Genomic DNA, 18,303 nt, shown 5'->3' on the forward strand with positions numbered 1-18,303 from the left:
AGAAGAAGAAGAAGCTGTGAGCCAGGAGGGAGGGGGTGAGTGAGTGAGTGATTCGTTCGCTCGCCCTATGATTCAGCACAGGAGGGAGGGGGTGAGCGAGTCCTGAGTGATTCGCTTACGCTTAAGATTCAGCACAGGAGGGAGGGGGTTAGTGAGTGAGTGAGTGAGTGAGTGAGTGAGTGATTCGTTCGCTCTATGATTCAGCACAGGAGGGAGGGGGTGAGTAGCTCAAATGTGTTGTTAGCATGTTAGCAGAGCGATGCTACTGTGAACCGAGGAGCTATTTTCTTGATGTGAGCTTCTACTCAGGGTTTTTTCTTCCAGTTCAGAGCAGAAATGCTTTTGTTAAGAAACTGGCTGTTGTTCCCTCCCCCCACAATTTTAATTATAAGCTAGATATATTTCTACTAAGCGAATTAGTTTGCTAACAGAAACAGGGATGAGTCAGTGAGTCAGTTTGGCTTGTGAATCATGATTCACGAGTCAGTAAAGTGATTCTCGAGTATTGAACGATTTGTTCACGAATCGAACATCGCTAGAGAGAAGGCTTCAAGAGGACCATTGAGAAGCAGGAACCATCTCCAGGACAGCAGACAAACGACAGTGGGCTGCACCACTGGGCTTCCAAAGGATTGTCACGAGGAGATTTCGCACAGCAAAATCTTAAATAAAATGAAAGAGATTTCGACGTTGACGTTGAGGAAGACAACTAAAGTGTACGACTTGCTCTGCCTTAAATCTACAGCCGCGTTGGAACAGAAATCGAGGGATGAAGAGAGCGTGCTGAGCTCCAAAGGTGACAGCGCAGAGGGAGATCAGCACTGGAATTATAACTCTGTAAATGGCACAGACACCAGGAGCCATGACCGTGACTGGGAATGACCACCTAATGCTGTTTCACTTTGCCATGCAAAGTACTTTGACACTCTGGAGAAGACCTTTCCTCTGTATCATTGTTGTTGCCATTTGCATGTGAGAGCTTAGATTCAGAATCAGAATCAGAATGGGGTTTATTGCCAAATGTTGAGAAGGTTTACAACATTAGGAAATTGCTGCGGTGCTTGTGGGGAAGATTGTGGGGAAGATTAAAGATGAACAAAGGGTGGTGGGAGAACAGTGAAGTGAGGATACACAGTGTGAAACTCCTTTAAGTGTACAATAATGTTGATGTGATATACACAATGTCAGGAAAGAAATTCTGGTATTAATGTGATTCTTGATTTAAGAATCAAAGGGTGGGATTGTATAGGAATTTATTTTAGTTATGTATTAATCACATTATCTTATTGTATAATGCCTTGGTGCCACTGGATTTAAACATGTCTGACACCCATACAGTAAGACAAATGGTGGGGGTGTAGTAAGGAAGTTGGGGGGAGCAGACACTCCACACGAAGAGTCTTTTGTCTCTTCGAGGACTCTGGGAGGTAGCAAGGGAGTGTGAACCTTAAGGTATGAAACAGCTGTGTACTGCCTTTTGTTCCTGGAGAAGGTATTTAACTGAGAGCCGGGCCTCGGGGGCTTGGGTCCTGGTTGGTGTGTTGCCGCGACAGAACACTCCCCGAAGGGCATGATCGGGCCAATTGGCCTCAGCGGCTGCGGTACGGAAGTCAATAATGAACTCTGCGACACTCTGGCTCCCCTGCTGTAACCCAAGCAACCTTTCATCAGAACTGCCCTCAGATTCTGGATGAGTAAAGGTCCTTTTAAACTCACACAGAAAATCATCATACAAGCAGGTTGGGAGCGGATGAGCCGACAGGTAAGCCTCAGCCCATAACAGTGCATTGCCCTGAAGCTTAGCCACCAGATATGCTACCCGAGCTGAATCGCTAGCAAAAGAATGGGGAGAATGCGTGAACGCGAGAGAACATTTTAGTAGAAAGGCAGTACAGCGACCCTGCTCCCCGGAGTACGGCTCGGGTTCTGGGAATGCAACATCGCGAAAAAGGGAGCCTGAAGGGGTTGGAGCTGGGGAAGACTGGGGAGGTTCTGCCACGGGTGCAGGAGACGCAGAGGACGGGCATGGAGTAGAGGAAACAGCTGACTGAATTTCCTGCATGGAAGCTAAGATCTTAGCCTGAGTCTCGCCTATGGCTTGGCACCGGGTGTCGAGGGCCTGCAACGCTTGCTCATGAGCCCCTAAAATGGCTCCCTGCTTGGAGACTGCTGCACGTACTGGGTCTGCGGAGTCCATTTTCTGGCCAGTTGGTACTGTCACGGGGCCGAGTGGCCTGTACTGAACAGGACTCAAGTGCAGAAACCCAGAGCAGAGACAGCAGATGATGTAACAATTTATTAGGCTTAAGTGCAAAAAAGAAAACGTAGCAAAGACAAAAAAAACCAATAAGACGTGGAGTCAAAGGAGCTTGCAAAGAAAAGCGTCTGGACTTCTTTAAGTTGCTTGAAGACGTTTCACCTCTCATCCGAGAAGCTTCTTCAGTTCTAAGGTCAAATGGTGGAGAGTCCCAGATATAAACCTAGTGGGAGAAACCCCCCACAGAGGGACAAAGGACCCCCTGATGATCCTCTAATCGCCTGAGCCAAGGTGTGAAACTGGGCGTGGGTCCCAATCAGCCAGAGCTTCGGGTGAGCTCATTGTGAAACCTGGCCCCACCTTATCATGCGAACAGTCACACTGAAGAGAGAAGATAGAGGAGTTAGGGAGGTAGTGGAGGCAGCTCTGAAGTGGCCAGTTGTAAGAGTAGCAATTCTTACTTGCAGTAGGGGACATGGAGTGTTGAGAGGGGGGTGATGAGAATCCAGGGGGAGGCTGAGTGGCGTGGAAAGGCTGGCCTGAGATCCGGGGCTTCAGATGGAGTGTGATGGCAGGAGGGCAGGCAGGTGAGGCACAGAGAGATTTTCAGAATGATTGCTTGGTATCCTGAGCCCGGCGGTGGCGCGTGAGCCAAGGTGAATACAGCAAATGTGTTGATGACGAACTGACAGTGACTGAACATCAACGTGTGGTTTAAATCCCTCTGGCTTGATTGCCTGCAATAGGCTCCAGGTGTGCAGGAGCTGGACTTGGCCCTGCCCAGGGGCGGATCCCAGGTCAGTTCAGGAGCCTTATGGAAATTCCAGCCACCCACCGCAGACCATGACAGTGTGTTTCTTTTGTCCTGCTCCCCTCTCCCTTAACCAGTTGTGGCAAATGGCTGCCCCTTCCTGAGCCTTGATCTCCCAGAGGTTTCTTCCTGTTAAAAGGGAGTTTTTATTTCCCACTGTTGCCAGGTACTTGCTCAAAGAGGATCATTTGATTGTTGGGTTTTTTTCTGTATTACTTAGTGTATTTACCTTACAATATAAAGCACCTTGAAGTGACTGTTGTGTTGATTTGGCGCTATATAATTAAAACTGAATTACATCTCTGAAGAAATGTTACATGCATGTTTTGTTGCCTTTTTAAAGTGATGGGGGAATAATTGTAATGGGCTAATAAAAAGGGACAGACGTGCTCTGTGTAAAGATCAACCCTTTCACCACCATTCACTGCATCATTAATTGCTTTAACTTATAGTCCATAATGCTGTAAAAACAAAAAAAAGAAAAAGCTGAGTCATTTTCACATTTGTATTGAGGTTTGAATTCAGAAAGTCTGTTGCTGATCTCAGTAAATGTAACAGGATGTCTCCGAAAATTTACAGTTGTGGATAAAACAGGGTGATGTGTTATTGTCAGGTTTGAGTGAATAACAGGACCCAAATGCAGGACTTCCTGAGAAGCCACAGGCATTTTATTTACTTCACTTACTATTTATATCAGTTTGGCCAGCAGTCACGTATAGGTTCAAACAAAATGGCACGAGGCTGCAAAAATATTTATCATCTAGTAATCTTTATTAATGAAAGCATGAGTGTACCCACCAAAACACACCAAAGAACCCAACCCCTGTAACAGCAACTGGCTTCTTTTTATTCTCTATCATTCAGGTGAGCATCTGGAATAGCCCAAGTCTGGGGGAAGCAAAAAAATGAGAAACAAAACATCCACATATGCAAACATCAAACCACAATATAACACATGGAAGACATTTATATTTTGTACAAAGTCCTATGAATTATTCAACATGTGTGTACTAGAAAATGCACAGATACATAAATAACAATCTTCTTGTGGGACATGTGTGTGTGAGAGAGACACAGAGAGAGTTGCGTGTAAGAGTGTATGTCACCCCCAAATTTCACAAACAAAACACAAGGAGCACACGTCCAAAATACATTAACGATTCAAAACAAAACTAGACCGGATCTTAACAAGTCCATGAAAAGTTCAGGGGGTCGACCCAGAGGTCGACAGAACAAGAGCCAAAACAGTTCAGGAGGCCGGCCACACGGAAGGCAGTTGCGGCAACAAAGCAGGTCCGGAGGCCGGCCGTGAGGCCAGCTGCAGTGACAGAGCAGGTCTGGAGGCCGACCTCGACGCCCATGATGCCCAACTAGAGGCCTGGAAAGCGGGGGTTCTCCTGAACCCCCAGCTAACGTAGCTTGATGCTGGCCAGGCTCTCCAGAACCCCCAGCTGACAAAGCTTGATGCTGGCTGGGTTCTCCTGAACCCCCAGCTAAAACAGAAAATGCCTGGACGGGCCTCCTGGGCCCTCCAGCGGAGACAGGCAACTGAACGGGTCCCTCGGACCCTTCAGCAGAGACGGACGGCTGAAACAGTTCTCCAGAACTGCCAGCGGAGACTGACAGTGACGTGGGAGCCGCGACGTGCTGGATTGGCTCACTCGAGCTTCCAGCAGGGCGTGATTCAGGACCAGAAGTAATTGAGACCCCTGGCTGAGGGTGTAGATGAGTGGCTGACTGGATGGGTGAAAGCACTGGAGCCTGAACTGATGACAAAGCTAATGATTGCGCTACCAACTGAGCTACTGACTGAGCTATGGACTTTAACAAAGGTTGTAGTAAGTGTGGTTGTGGTAATGACTGAGCTACAGGTAGCGGGGCTGATTGTGGTGGAAGTGAAGACTGAGCTAAGGACTGCAATAAAGGTTGTAGTGATGGTGGTTTTGATGGTGACTGAGCTAATCCTCCTGAGCCTCCTGAACATGAGAAAAACTGCTGGACGGGCTCACCTGAGCCTCCAGCGGACACAGGAATGGGTGCCGGCACCAGCTGAACACCAGCCCCTCCCACCCGAGTAACTGAAACGGGTGGAGGGGAACGCTGGGCCCGAGCAGCCCTGGGAGCAGGAACAGGAGGAGAGAGAAGCTCAGGAACAGTCTCAAAATGCACAATATTGCCAACTGGGTCTGGGCATATAGTCTTTGGAAAGTGGGCAACCTCAGAAACATCCAACTGGGACACAGAACAGTCCCTAGAAGGAGCCACAATCTTAATAGATTGTAGCAAGGGGCAACTAGAGTCCTTAAGTGTCCTTGGGGAACAGACAGCCTCTTCCTTCAGAGAGCTTAAGTTACAGCCTGCAATATCCGTCCCTATCAACTGCCTGTGCCCCTGCTGAAAAGTACATGGCTGAAAGGCTGGCTTAGAAACATTAACCACCTCCCTTTCAGCTGACTTGGAAACAGAACTTGCAGTCTCCGGAAATTTCACAGCAGTCTGAATATTTCTTCCCTCAGATTTAAGGAGAGTAGTCTTGGTCATTTTAACACTGGGTTCAGATTGTACAGAATGAAAACAGGTTCTTAAATCCTCAGAGCAGGAGTTCACAGGGGTTGGATTTATTGTTTGTTACGTTCATGAGTTCAGGAGGAGCATGAGAAAAACAGTCTTTGTTGCTCACCACTGCTGATTGTCCAGACAGGGCTCTAGACTAACTTTTTGCCATGGGCGCACCGAGGCGCACCAGCACAAAAATTAGGCGCACTCAGATTTTTCAACCGCATCGCTTAACACCGCAGTTTTACATGTGCACTTTTTTGGGAGGGAATTGCAGTCCATACAGATAATATTCATTTCTAAATTATAAACTAACAATCTTGTGCTTAAAGTGCTTTGTCAATATTGTAGAAAATGTTAAACTTAATCATCATCTCGGCCTCCTCTGACGACCTGTTTGCTGTTGCATGCTGCTGAAAGGCAGTGGGGAGAGGGGACACTTGGGCAGTGCATTTATTGCAGCATATAATGTGTTTTCTGGATACACTGTGCTTTTTCAGCATTCAAAGATTGATGGCACCGTGTCAGAGCACTGGCTATGAATTTCAGACGGATCAGGCTTTAACTTAACAAAAAAGTTATCAATAGTTATTTTCATCTTTTCTTATTACCCGCAGCTACATCCACTTCTCTCAGGCCTAGGCTGCTCACTAGGGCTGGGTATCATCACTGATTTCTATAATCCATTCGATTCCAGTTCTCAAAGTCCTGATTCGATTCAATTTAGCCTCGGACAGTCAGAAATATTATAATTCTGATCATTTATCAGTACGGATACATGTCAGACTTCATCAGAATTGTGAACATCACAGCAGATGCCTTTGTGTCAAAGTAACTGAGAATAAAACACAGAAAAACATGAAGGAGATTTTTCTGGCCTGGCTTTTTATAGCAGATAATCTTAAAAATATTCTGCAATATTCTGCAATTTTGCATAATTTCAAAAAGTTTAAATTACTTCAGTATTGAACAACAGAAAAAAATTGCCTTTCTTGTCCAAGGTCATTTAAGTGAAAAAAAGAAAAGAAAAAGACAGCGGCCGACAGCGCTGTAAACAACTGTTGACTGGTGGGTAATAAGCAAATGAATAATGCAGAAAACAGAGATTTGAGACGGGAAACTGTTCTTGAAGTACAGGGAGAGAGAGAGAGCAAGCTGTGCATTAGGTGTGATTTTTATCGTGGTGGAAGCAAACCAGCAAAACTCAGAGTGAATTCATGATGACAATGTGAAGCGCAGTTTGCTGCTTCTTTTGCTGCTGGCTCGGTGAATTTGGTTGGAGAGAGACAAAACCTGTAGCTCAGGTAGCGCAAAAAGACGTAAATACAGAGCGGACCCGACGCATCAGAATCGCTGAGCTCCGACAGCGTGTCCGTCTACGGGCCGTCGGGTGAGAAAGCCGAGAAAGACAAAGCTGATTCTGATGCGTCGGGTCCGCTCTGTGTTTACGTCTTTGTGTGGAATCCGTGTACCTGCTCTCATTTGCTGTTTGGTGGTTGTTGAAATAGTTTTGTGAGCTTTAATCTGAGAATCTGGCGTTTCTGGCAAAACACAGTTATATTTAAAAGTCAATTCAGGATTTATCTGCTGCAACCGGTTGGGGTGAGAGAAGGAAGACAGGATAAAGACATGCTGTGGGAGACAGAGATTAATAACAGATATGATTCAATGCAGAGAGGTCTATTAACACATAGTGAGTGAGAAAGGTGACTGGAAAGGAAAAACTCAATGCATCATGGGAATCCCCGGCAGCCTACGTCTATTGCAGCATAAGGAGAATTCAGAGTCACCTGGTCCAGCCCTAACTTTATGCTTTAGCAAAAAGGAAAGTTTTAAGCCTAATCTTGAAAGTAGAGATAGTGTCTGTCTCCCTAATCCAAACTGGAAGCTGGTTCCACAGAAGAGGGGCCTGAAAACTGAAGGCTCTGCCTCCCATTCTACTTTTAAATACTCTAGGAACAACAAGTAGGCCTGCAGTGCAAGAGTGGAGTGCTCTAATAGGGTGATATGGTACTACAAGGTCATTAAGATAAGATGGGGCCTGATTATTTAAGACCTTGTATGTGAGGAGCAGGATTTTGAATTCAGTTCTGGATTTAACAGGAAGCCAATGAAGGGAAGCCAAAACAGGAGAAATCTGCTCTCTCTTTCTAGTCCCTGTCAGTACTCTTGCTGCAGCAGTTTGGATTAGCTGAAGGCTTTTCAGCGAGTTTTTTGGACATCCTGATAATAACTAATTGCAGTTGTCCAGCCTGGAAGTAATAAATGCATGAACTAGTTTTTCAGCGTCACTCTGAGACAGGATATTTCTAACTTTAGAGATATTGCGCAAATGCCGCTTTGCCGTAGCCACAGTCGCCCCGCAAATGAGACACACGCATGAATCTTTCACAGTGATAAAAAAGAACTCTTCCTCCCATTCACTGTGAAAATGATATATTTTCTTTCTTTTTTCCGCCATGTTTTCCTCATCTCTTCACCTTTGCTGGTGTTCACGGCAACTGTTTCCGTGGAGACCAGCTAGCGTTGATCTAATATTTAATAATAAACATTTTATATATATATATATATATATATATATATATTATCTCTAACAAATTGACCCCAATGCAATTGTGATTTTAAAAAAAATAGCAAGAAAAAATAAAAATAGATGCAGCTAACTGGTAAGTTGTTATGGTGAGCTATTTTTAGAACAGGCCCGCGGGCGACTCATGTAGTCCTTGCGGGCGACCTGGTGCCCGTGGGCACCGTGTTGGTGACCCCTGACCTACAGCATGCTCTAATCGCTCTAATAGGATGTTATGGTCAAAAGTATTGAACCACCAACGTTCTGCCCCCACTGCTTTCCAACATAAAATGACTATGGATTTCTATTCTTTTAAAGAAACTGAAAATAAATACATATATTAATGAAACATGTCCCATAACACGTGTTTTACACAGAATAATATTAATGTGGCCATTCCCACTCTGGGATCCCACAGTAACACCAGCATAGAAGAAATGGCTTTGATTTTGCCACCCTATTTGATTTCCATGCCACCCTCTTTCTGTAGACAGGATGTGTGAAACAGGAGTGTATGAACACCTTTACAAAGGTTCAAAGAGGGACACTCCCACTGTATCCCCCCAAAGAGGGACACTCCCACTGGGTTTAAATCTGGGACTCTCCGCCATTTGACCTTAGAACTGAAGAAGCTTCTCGGATGAGAGGTGAAACGTCTTCAAGCAACTTAAAGGAGTACAGACACTTTTCTTTGCAAGCTCCTTTGACTACAATGACCTGGATGACTAAGAACCTTCACAGACATAGGTCGTGTCCAAATTCATGGGCTGCATCCTCCTGAGGACCCGGCCTTCGCGGTCTACGTGGGCCGGGTCCTCAGAAGGTCGGGTAGGCCGGAAGTAAACGGCAGTGGAATTGGACGGTCTAGCCTTCTGATTAGCGTCACCGCTGTCTCTGTGAAGTTTAATAAACTCAGCCGTCTGCTCCTTGCTATCTAAAATATAACGACACTGGCGTAAATTCTCGACTGTCTCATACTTCTGTTTAATCAGTTTCCTGTTTGATGTTTAGTCAGCTGTGTAAAAACCAAGGAGGAACCCACCCGGGGGATTGATAAAGTTTTATTTTATCTAATCTAATCTAATAACTTTAATCTCAGCCAAACCGATTTACTCACGAACAAACAAAACACTGAAAAAAGCCCAACAATAACATTTTTAGGTTGTCTAAGTGACTTATATATTACGTTTAACCCGAGCAGCGAAAGTCCGCGGTGATCTGAAAATGATGTGCCGGGAGTTGTGCCGTTCTCGGCCGCATCAGTAACACTCGAGCTCCCGGCTAGCTGTCGAGCTGGTGGGTAGCAGACGTCTCCGAAAACGTCGAAGCACTTTTGCAAATATGCGATATCTTGATAAACCGAGCAGATATTTGATGTTTACACAGCTACTTTCTCGCCTGAAAATATGTTAAAAGTTTATTTTGTGACCCAGAAAGATTAGTATGAGTAATTTTAAAACTTAGTAGCGGCCGCCATTGTTGGAAACTGGAGTTTGGCTGGGCCGCGCTATGAATTCTGGGATATGGTAGGCCATGAAGGACACACCTGACCCATCCTTCAAATTCGGGGAAAAGGAGGAGGCATTTGTAGGCTGCATTCGGAGGAGTCTACGAATTTGGACAGCCTTCGGTGCGTCGCTGTGACGTAATCGGTCTACAAATGCGTCCTCAGGAGGATGCAGCCCATGAATTTGGACACGACAATATTCTCTCCTGTGCTATCCGGTTGTTCAGTCTGACGTCACTAGCCGTGTCTGGGTCTAAACTCCGCTGCAATAAAAGTGATTTGATTTGATTTGATTTGATATATCAAACGATCACTATGGCATTACTGAGAGTTGAAAAACTGTCTAAAGTCTTTCATCTTTAATAAAATGATCAGCGTTCTGCTCTACCAGGTGTAACAATTGAGTTTAACATCCAGGCATCCATGAAAACGGAATTTATGACATTTAACGGAGTTAGAAGTTAGCAGGGAGTTAGCTCGCTAGCTTCTATCTAAATACAATATAGCATGTCCTGACTGCGGGGTTTTGGAAACAAATTAAAACGTACAGCTCTGTTATCACTTCCAGCATAAATGAAGACAGAAAACTAAACAGCAGTGACGTTTGTAGGGTTACTGAAGTTGGGCTAGCTGGTATATAATGATGTGCTACGTGACCGCTAGCGACACAGCTATGTTAGCATAATATAAACAAGCTAACTTTTTTTCCACTCGATAAAAGTTACCGTGAGTGTTCTCGGTGGTCAGGAAAAAATGTAATTGCATGGCAGGATGCTGTAAAAGGACCAAACTTCAGCCAGGAGAACAACTGAGATAATCCATCCACAATACGAGGTTAGTCATTCATATACTGCTGCATGGGCTGGGCTGTAGTTACATCCTAAGGTTTTAAAAACTGAGCTTAAATAAATGATTAGTGGTAATTGTAGCTGCCCACTTGGAATTACCACTCGTGATGCAGAGAGCTTCGACTGATGCAACTTTATTCTCTCCTCTTTAAACCACCGACAATATGGCACCGTGAAAACTATAAAGATGCACAAACAAATACCATTAAACATTTACGTAAAAAGTGCAGAAATGTTCACATTTTACCATAGAAAATTATTTTGATTAACTCAAATAGTGACATTGACATAAATCAATAGTTTTTAAACTACTTATGTTACAGCATTTAATAAAATGAATTAACAACAACCATTCTGTCTCTTAAATACATAAACAATCATTTGCAATCATTAACCAACCTCTTTCTGCTTCCAAGGGTGCTAATCATGCTGAATCAGCTAGCCAACCTCCTCCATGCACATCTCTTAGCCAGTCTTTCCACACCACAAACAAATGACATGCATACACAATAAAAATGAATTCAACCACATTGAGTAAACTTTCAAAGTTATAGCATGTGACAGATAAATAAAACACATAGTTTTGCATGAGTACCCTCAAAAACAAACGCTTTTACTCACTCTGAAGCAACATGTTTGCGTCGCCTCACCGAGAACAGAACAGGAAGTCTGACACAATAAAAGAGGAAGTGCTAAGGTACTCTTCAAAATAAAAGTGCAAAGTAAAGTGGCTTTGCCGGCATTTACACTCCCACCAAATCCTGATACAATGAACGAACAAATTCACAAAGCAAGTGAATTGTACAGGATTTCTTATACTAATAAATGACTGAATTGAACTATCAGAGTTATACAGGTAAGTATACTTAATGGATTAAGGTAGTGTATAAACACAACTAGTATTGCCTTAACATATTTTGTTTTATTTAATTCTCAAGGAGTAGTACTAGTTTTTGGATTGGTCTCTCAATTACTGAAGGTTTAGAAGGGGCATCTTGCTTTCTTTGAGGCTTTCTCTCCCCAACTCGTACTTTGACTCAAGCCATCATGGTCTTGAAAGGTCTCCACAACTCGACCTAGCTGCCAATGGTTTCGTGGGAGGTTGTCGTCCTTGATAACAACGATATCATTGACCTTGAGGTTACGCCGAGGTAAGTGCCATTTTTGCCTTGTTGATATGTTGAGCAGATACTCTCTTTTCCAGTGGCCCCAGAACTGTTCAATAAGATATTGGACTCTTCTCCATCTTTTTGTAGCATACACATCTTCCTTCACGAACACTCCGGGGGTGGAAGAGCAACCTTTGTTTTCATCATGATGAGATGATTCGGCGTTAAAGGTTCCAGTGCATGAGGATCATTGATTCCATCAACTGATAATGGGCGACTGTTGACAATAGCCATGGCTTCATATAGCAGCGTTCTGAGGGAGGCATCATCAAGCCAACCTGGGCACTGTGCGAAGGTAGCATTCAACACATTCCTAACCGTTCTTATTTGCCTTTCCCAGACACCTCCTGCATGGCTGGCAGAAGGGGCGTTGAAGACAAATTCGCACTGTTTTTCAGATAAGAAGGTCTCCAATTGCTTGGCGTCGCATTGCTTAAGTGCTTCCTTGAATTCGTTCCTAGCACCAACAAAGTTGGAACCTTGGTCGCAAGGCTTGGTTGTAATTGTTGGACAGCTCCTCTAAGGCTGATGAAGCATCTCAATGCATTGATGAAAGAGTCTGTTGACAAATCTTCAAGCATCTCAATATGGACAGCTCTTGAATACAGACACGTGAAAATCAGACCATATCTTTTGTGCTCTTTGCGTGCTGTCTTCACAATGAACGGGCCAAAGCAGTCCATGCCGCTAAATGTGAAGGATGCTGAGGCTTCAAGACGTTCTTTAGGGAGTTCAGCCATTCGTTGGCTCTCTGTAGGTCGTCGAAGTTTCCTGCAAAGCACACAGGTGTGTATCATTTTGGCCACCAGCTTGCTCCCACCAATGACCCAGAATCCATTTGCTCTAAGCTCCATTTGTGTCTGGCTTCGACCTTGATGGCATGTCTTAGCATGGTAGTGGGACACAATGAGCTTGGTTATATGACTGTTGCTTGGTAAGATGAGTGGGTGCTTCACTTTGTGGCAAAGAGACGACCAATTTAATCTCCCACCAACACGCAAGAGTCCATCAGACCAGATGGGGTCAAGACTGAAGAGAGAGCTTGAGTTTGGAAGGTCCCTTTTGGCTTGAAGCGTTTTTATTTCATGAGGGAAGGCGTGCTGCTGTAAGATCTTTATCACTGCTTCAGCAGCCTTCTCACGCTCCTCGATCGTTGCATGTTCAGTATGCCTTTGTTGAGACCTCAGTCTTTTGATTCTTGCAACCACCTTTATGAGTTTTGTCCAAGATGAAAACTGATTCAGGCGATCGAGAATATCATTGAAGGTACTGACGTCAGTTGCGAGCACCTGAATTGTCTTGACTTCGGGATCACCAACAAGTAACTCAGCTGGAGTGCTGGGTGTTAGACGTAACTCACGTTCCCAGAGAAACTTTGGTCCTTGCAGCCAGTTTGTAGAGTGGGTGTCTGAAACATGAAGCCCTCTGGATGCATGATCTGCTGGGTTTTCTGAGGTGTCCACATAATACCATTGATTGGGATTGCTGTTGTCTCTAATGAGTTGAACACGGTTTGCAACAAATATGTGGAACCTGTGAGCGTCATTGTTGATGTAACCAAGGACCACTTGGGAATCGGTCCAGAAGAATTCATCATCAATTTTCATGTCAAGCTCAGCCTTTAAGCTCAGCGGTGGTTTACTTTTGCAGAAACCACCGCCGCTGCGAGTTCAAGCCTCGGGATTCTTGTGACCTTTGAGGGTGCCACCCTTGCTTTTCCCATCACAAGGCTGCAGTGAACCTCATCCTTGTCATTTTTATATCTCAGGTAAGAACATGCACCATATCCTACGCAGCTGGCGTCCGAAAAATGGTGTAGCTCTACTCTGACAATATTTTGGAAGTCGTGTGGGTGGTAACATCTTGGAATTGAGATCTCATTCAACTTGAAAAGACCATTTATCCATTTCTCCCACCGTGGCTTCACATCTTCTGGGAGTGGGTCGTCCCATCCAATGCCTCTGTGACAAAGCTCTTGTAGGATATGTTTTCCACTTAGGCTGAATGGAGCGATAAATCCAAGTGGATCGTAGAGTGAGGCAATGACAGACAAACAACCACGGCGGGTTGAAGACTGATCTTTCAGGCTGGTGTTGAAGCTGAAGGTGTCTTCCTTTATCGACCACTGAATGCCAAGAGCACGTTCTGAAGGGGATGGGTCAAACCCATGAGGTTCAATGGTTGCTGCTCTTTCAGAAGGGTCTAAGTTGGAGAGAGCAGCTTCTTCATTTGAGTTGAATTTGTGAAGGCGCAGGCCTCCTTTTCTGCACAACTCTTGTGACTGAATGATCAGTTCTTTGGCTTCCTCAACTGATGAAACGCTGGCTAATCCATCATCAACGTAGAAGTTTTTCTCCACAAAGGCTGATGCTAGAGGATAGTCGGTTTGATGTTGTCGTGCAAGATGCTTTAAACCGAAATTGGCGCATCCTGGAGATGATGCAGCTCCAAACAGATGAACTGCCATTCTGTACTCCTGAGGTTCTTTCTCCAAATCACCTTCTTTCCACCAGAGGAATTTCAGATAGTTTCTGGATTCAGGGGTGACAACGAATTGATAGAACATTCTTTCAATGTCGCAGATTACGGCCACGGCTTCTTTCCGAAATCTGCAAAGCACTCCAACCAGAGGGTTGATGAGATCAGGTCCAGTTAATAGGGTATCATTTAGAGAGACACCATGGGATTTGGCCGAACAATCAAAAACAACTCTTAGTTTGTCCGGCTTCCTGGGGTGATAGATTCCATGATGTGGCAGGTACCACTCGGTCTGCCCCTGAGATGCTATAGGAGCAGGCTCTGCATCACCCCTGTTGATGGTTTCTTCCATGAATGTTCGGTACTGATTGTAGTATTGTTTGTTGGCCTTTAGTTTTTTCTTGAGACACTGTAGACGTACTGTGGCTAACCTCTTGTTGTTTGGCAGGTTGGGTGGGCTGTTCCCTTTGAAAGGGAGAGGCATTTCGTAATGTCCGTCTTCCCTTTGTGTGATGTGATTACTGAGGAACTGTATGAAATGGACATCTTCTTGGGACACATATTTGTTCTCATAGGTTCTCTCAGCAAAATCTGATTCCAGGGCTTTTAGAACATCTGTCGCTGATGGAACAGGCAACTCTTTTACTGTGAGCCGATGCACAAAGCTCTGGTTTCCTTGTCTGTCTAGGTGGGGATTTGATGAGCCAATTATACTCCATCCTAGTTCTGACCTTTGTGCGAAGGGTTCATGCTTGTCACCTATGATGACTTCAAGAGGAGCCAGCGCAGATGGACAGTCATATCCAATCAGGAGCCCTACATCACAATCTTGGAGAGGCGGCAACTTATTTGCCAAGCTTCTGAGATGAGGCCACAGTAATGCTGTTTCCTTCGTTGGGATGTACGACTTATCAACTGGGATAAAGTCGCGGCTATAAGCCTGTTGTAGTTGGATACAACTCTCAGAGTGGAGTCCTCTAACTTGTAAACTATGAACACTCTTACTCGAGATGACTGTGTCAATAGCCGTCATTGTACTGAGTTTCAGTTTTACTGGTTGGACATCCACATTCAGCTTATCAAGTATGTCGTCCAAGACAAATGTTGAGTCACTTTGTGTGTCTAACAATGCATAGGTGAGTATTTCTCTGTGTGGCTCTTGTACAGAAGACACAAAGACTGGGACAATACTTGAGGTAGCCGAAATGCGTTGTGTTGATGTATGAGACATGACCTTGTGTGTTTCCTGGCTTGCAGGTTCTTCTGTGGGAGCGGAACTATTTGTTACTGCTTCTGCAGGGCTTTGCTTCCTGTTTTCGTGCAGGCAGGTTGGATGACGACGTTCACAAATGTTGCACGTGTGTCGCCTTTTGCAATCTTTGGTGATATGACCTTTTCTTAAACATCCAAAGCAGAGCTGGTTTTCATGGATGAATGCCTTTTTATCTTCAACACTCTTAGCTGCGAAGATGAGACACTTTGAGATTCCATGAGTTTCACTTTTACAAACAGAACAAGGTGATTTTGGTTTACTAATGTTTGTGTCTTGTTTCTCTTGAGCGGAACTCTTTGGTTGCCTGTTTGTGTTGAAGACTTTGGCTCTCTTTGGGATTCGATCATCTACAGGTCTGAAATTGATAAACAGTGGAGAAGCTATCGGGTTGCAAGCTATCCGTGCTTCTCTACTCAGGAAGTCTGTGAAGCATGCAAGATTTGGATAGGTGCCAGATTCGTCAAGTTCATCTACAACAATTCGACTCCACTTGCGCACGATCCATTCTGGCAGTTTTTTGAGCAATTTGTGATTTTCTTCACAATCGTTTAGGATAGCTAGTCCTTTGACATGTGGGATTGCTTCAGAGCATCCTTTGAGGAAATCGCCAAACTCTCGTAGTGCTAGTGGGTCATTTGCGCTGATTTTTGGCCATCTCGTGAGTTTATCACGAAATGCTTTCTGTATAATGAATGGGTTCCCATATCTGTCCTCTAAGACTTTCCATGCTCCCTTGTATGCATTTTCTGAATCTTGGTAAAAGAAACCTTCTACCGCTTTGCGTGCTTCTCCTGCGAGATAATTTTTCAGATAAAACATCTTCTCGCTTGCTGGAAGGGGTTTTCGGTCAATCAGATTAATGAATGACATTTTCCAATCGGTAAACTGCAAAGGGTGCCCACTGAATGTGGCAGGCTCAGGGACTGGCAAGCGATTCATACTTAATGAGCTAGCGATTGCTTGTGCTAAGCTGACAGACTCCTGGGTCATTGTCATTTCTGGAATTGCTTTGTGGGGTTGGAATGATGCGGCATTTGGATTCAGCTGAGGTTCAATTTGCCTTCTGTAGCAAGCAGAGCTAATTTTACTATCAATTTCCCCATTGTGGTTCTCAAACCCTTCAAGGCTGTTGTACGCTTTCACGCGAGCTATTGCTATAGCAACTTCTTTGTCTGCTTGTAACTGCTGTAGTTTTGCTCTTTCTTGTTCCAACTGTTGTTGCATTTCCACCTCTTTTAGTTTAATTTCTGACAACATTTTTGCCTCTTTGAGTTTCCATTCACTTTCTAACTTGTGAAGATGTGCTTGCTGTGCTTGAATTTCTTCCATAGCCTTTGATTGCTCCAGCTTGGCAGCAAGTTCTGCTTCTGCATCTACTCTACTGTTGCGGGTACAGGATGAGCCAGAGTGACGGCTCAATTGCTCTGACAACTCTATAGAGCTTGCAGTTTCCGTTATGCTGTCGCCAAAAACAGACCTATATTCGTTCTTGCTTAACACTTCTCTTACTCTTTCTTTCTCAAGATGGTTATTATATTCCTCATGAACAGTCTTTAGACGGTCACTTATGAGGTTACATACCTCCTTTGTTAGTGTAACACAGGCGTCCATTTTGTTGACAATGTCAGGTGTGGTGTTACTGTTACGCAGGATAGGTTCATACTGTGAACTTACAGCGTCGTGCTTTGCTTCAATATTTTGCTGCAGTTTATTGAGGTCTTCTGCTGAGCAGAGGGATTTTAGTTTTGTTCTAGTTTCCCTTGCTACGAGCTTCCAAGAGTCATAAGTCTTGTTGAATGATTTTTCACGCTTTCTGATATCATGCTTTTGCATCTCTAGGCCTTTCTCTGTTAATTTTCTCTCACGTGAGCTAGATTTGCATGGTGCGTTTGTAGGGTTGCCTGTTTCTTCTTCTGATGAGCTGGATTCGCATGGTGTCCTTGTGGGGTTGTCTGTTTGCTCTTCTGGTAGTGACATTTTGTTTCCGTAGCTGCCTTAAGTTGATTGTAGCTTTGATTGCCTTACTGCCTGACTATACTTTAAAGCTGTAGTTAATCTTTACCACAGAGTAACGCTGTGTCAAACATTTACTGATTATGGACATTCAAAGGTATGTTTAGCGTAAGACAGCAACAACAAATGTTCATAAATTAGCTAATGAGCTTCACCTTTTAAACCTTTTCATAAACAGACATCCTGTGAATTATTATTCCACAAAAAACACATTTCGCTCACCAAGAAACATTAACCAGATTCAGGAATATTATGTGTTGGCAGTCCATGAATTAATTTGGCCTCGTAACATTATATAAAGACTTTCTAGTTATGCGTTAAGCTTGTGCATGTGTGTAAGCAGTCCCATGTTTCTTCTTGGTAGTCAATGTCTCTTTTAGTATCTGGAGTCTTGAGCTTTAGTATGCTGTTCTTTCTAACCTTGCGAGTGGAATCAGCTGGCTGGTAACAGGTTGGTAGCTGGATCTCTGATGAAATGGTGTCAGGATCTCTGCAGGGATGGCAGGTCTCTTGCAGTCAAAGAGTTTTCACTGTAGCTGCCCACTTGGAATTACCACTCGTGACGCAGAGAGCTTCGACTGATGCAACTTTATTCTCTCCTCTTTAAATCACCGACAATATGGCACCGTGAAAACTATAAAGATGCACAAACAAATACCATTAAACATTTACGTAAAAAGTGCAGAAATGTTCACATTTTACCATAGAAAATTATTTTGATTAACTCAAATAGTGACATTGACATAAATCAATAGTTTTTAAACTACTTATGTTACAGCATTTAATAAAATGAATTAACAACAACCATTCTGTCTCTTAAAT

The sequence above is a fragment of the Rhamphochromis sp. 'chilingali' genome, assembly GCF_963969265.1.
Source record: "Rhamphochromis sp. 'chilingali' genome assembly, chromosome: 8".
NCBI lineage: Eukaryota > Metazoa > Chordata > Actinopteri > Cichliformes > Cichlidae > Rhamphochromis > Rhamphochromis sp. 'chilingali'.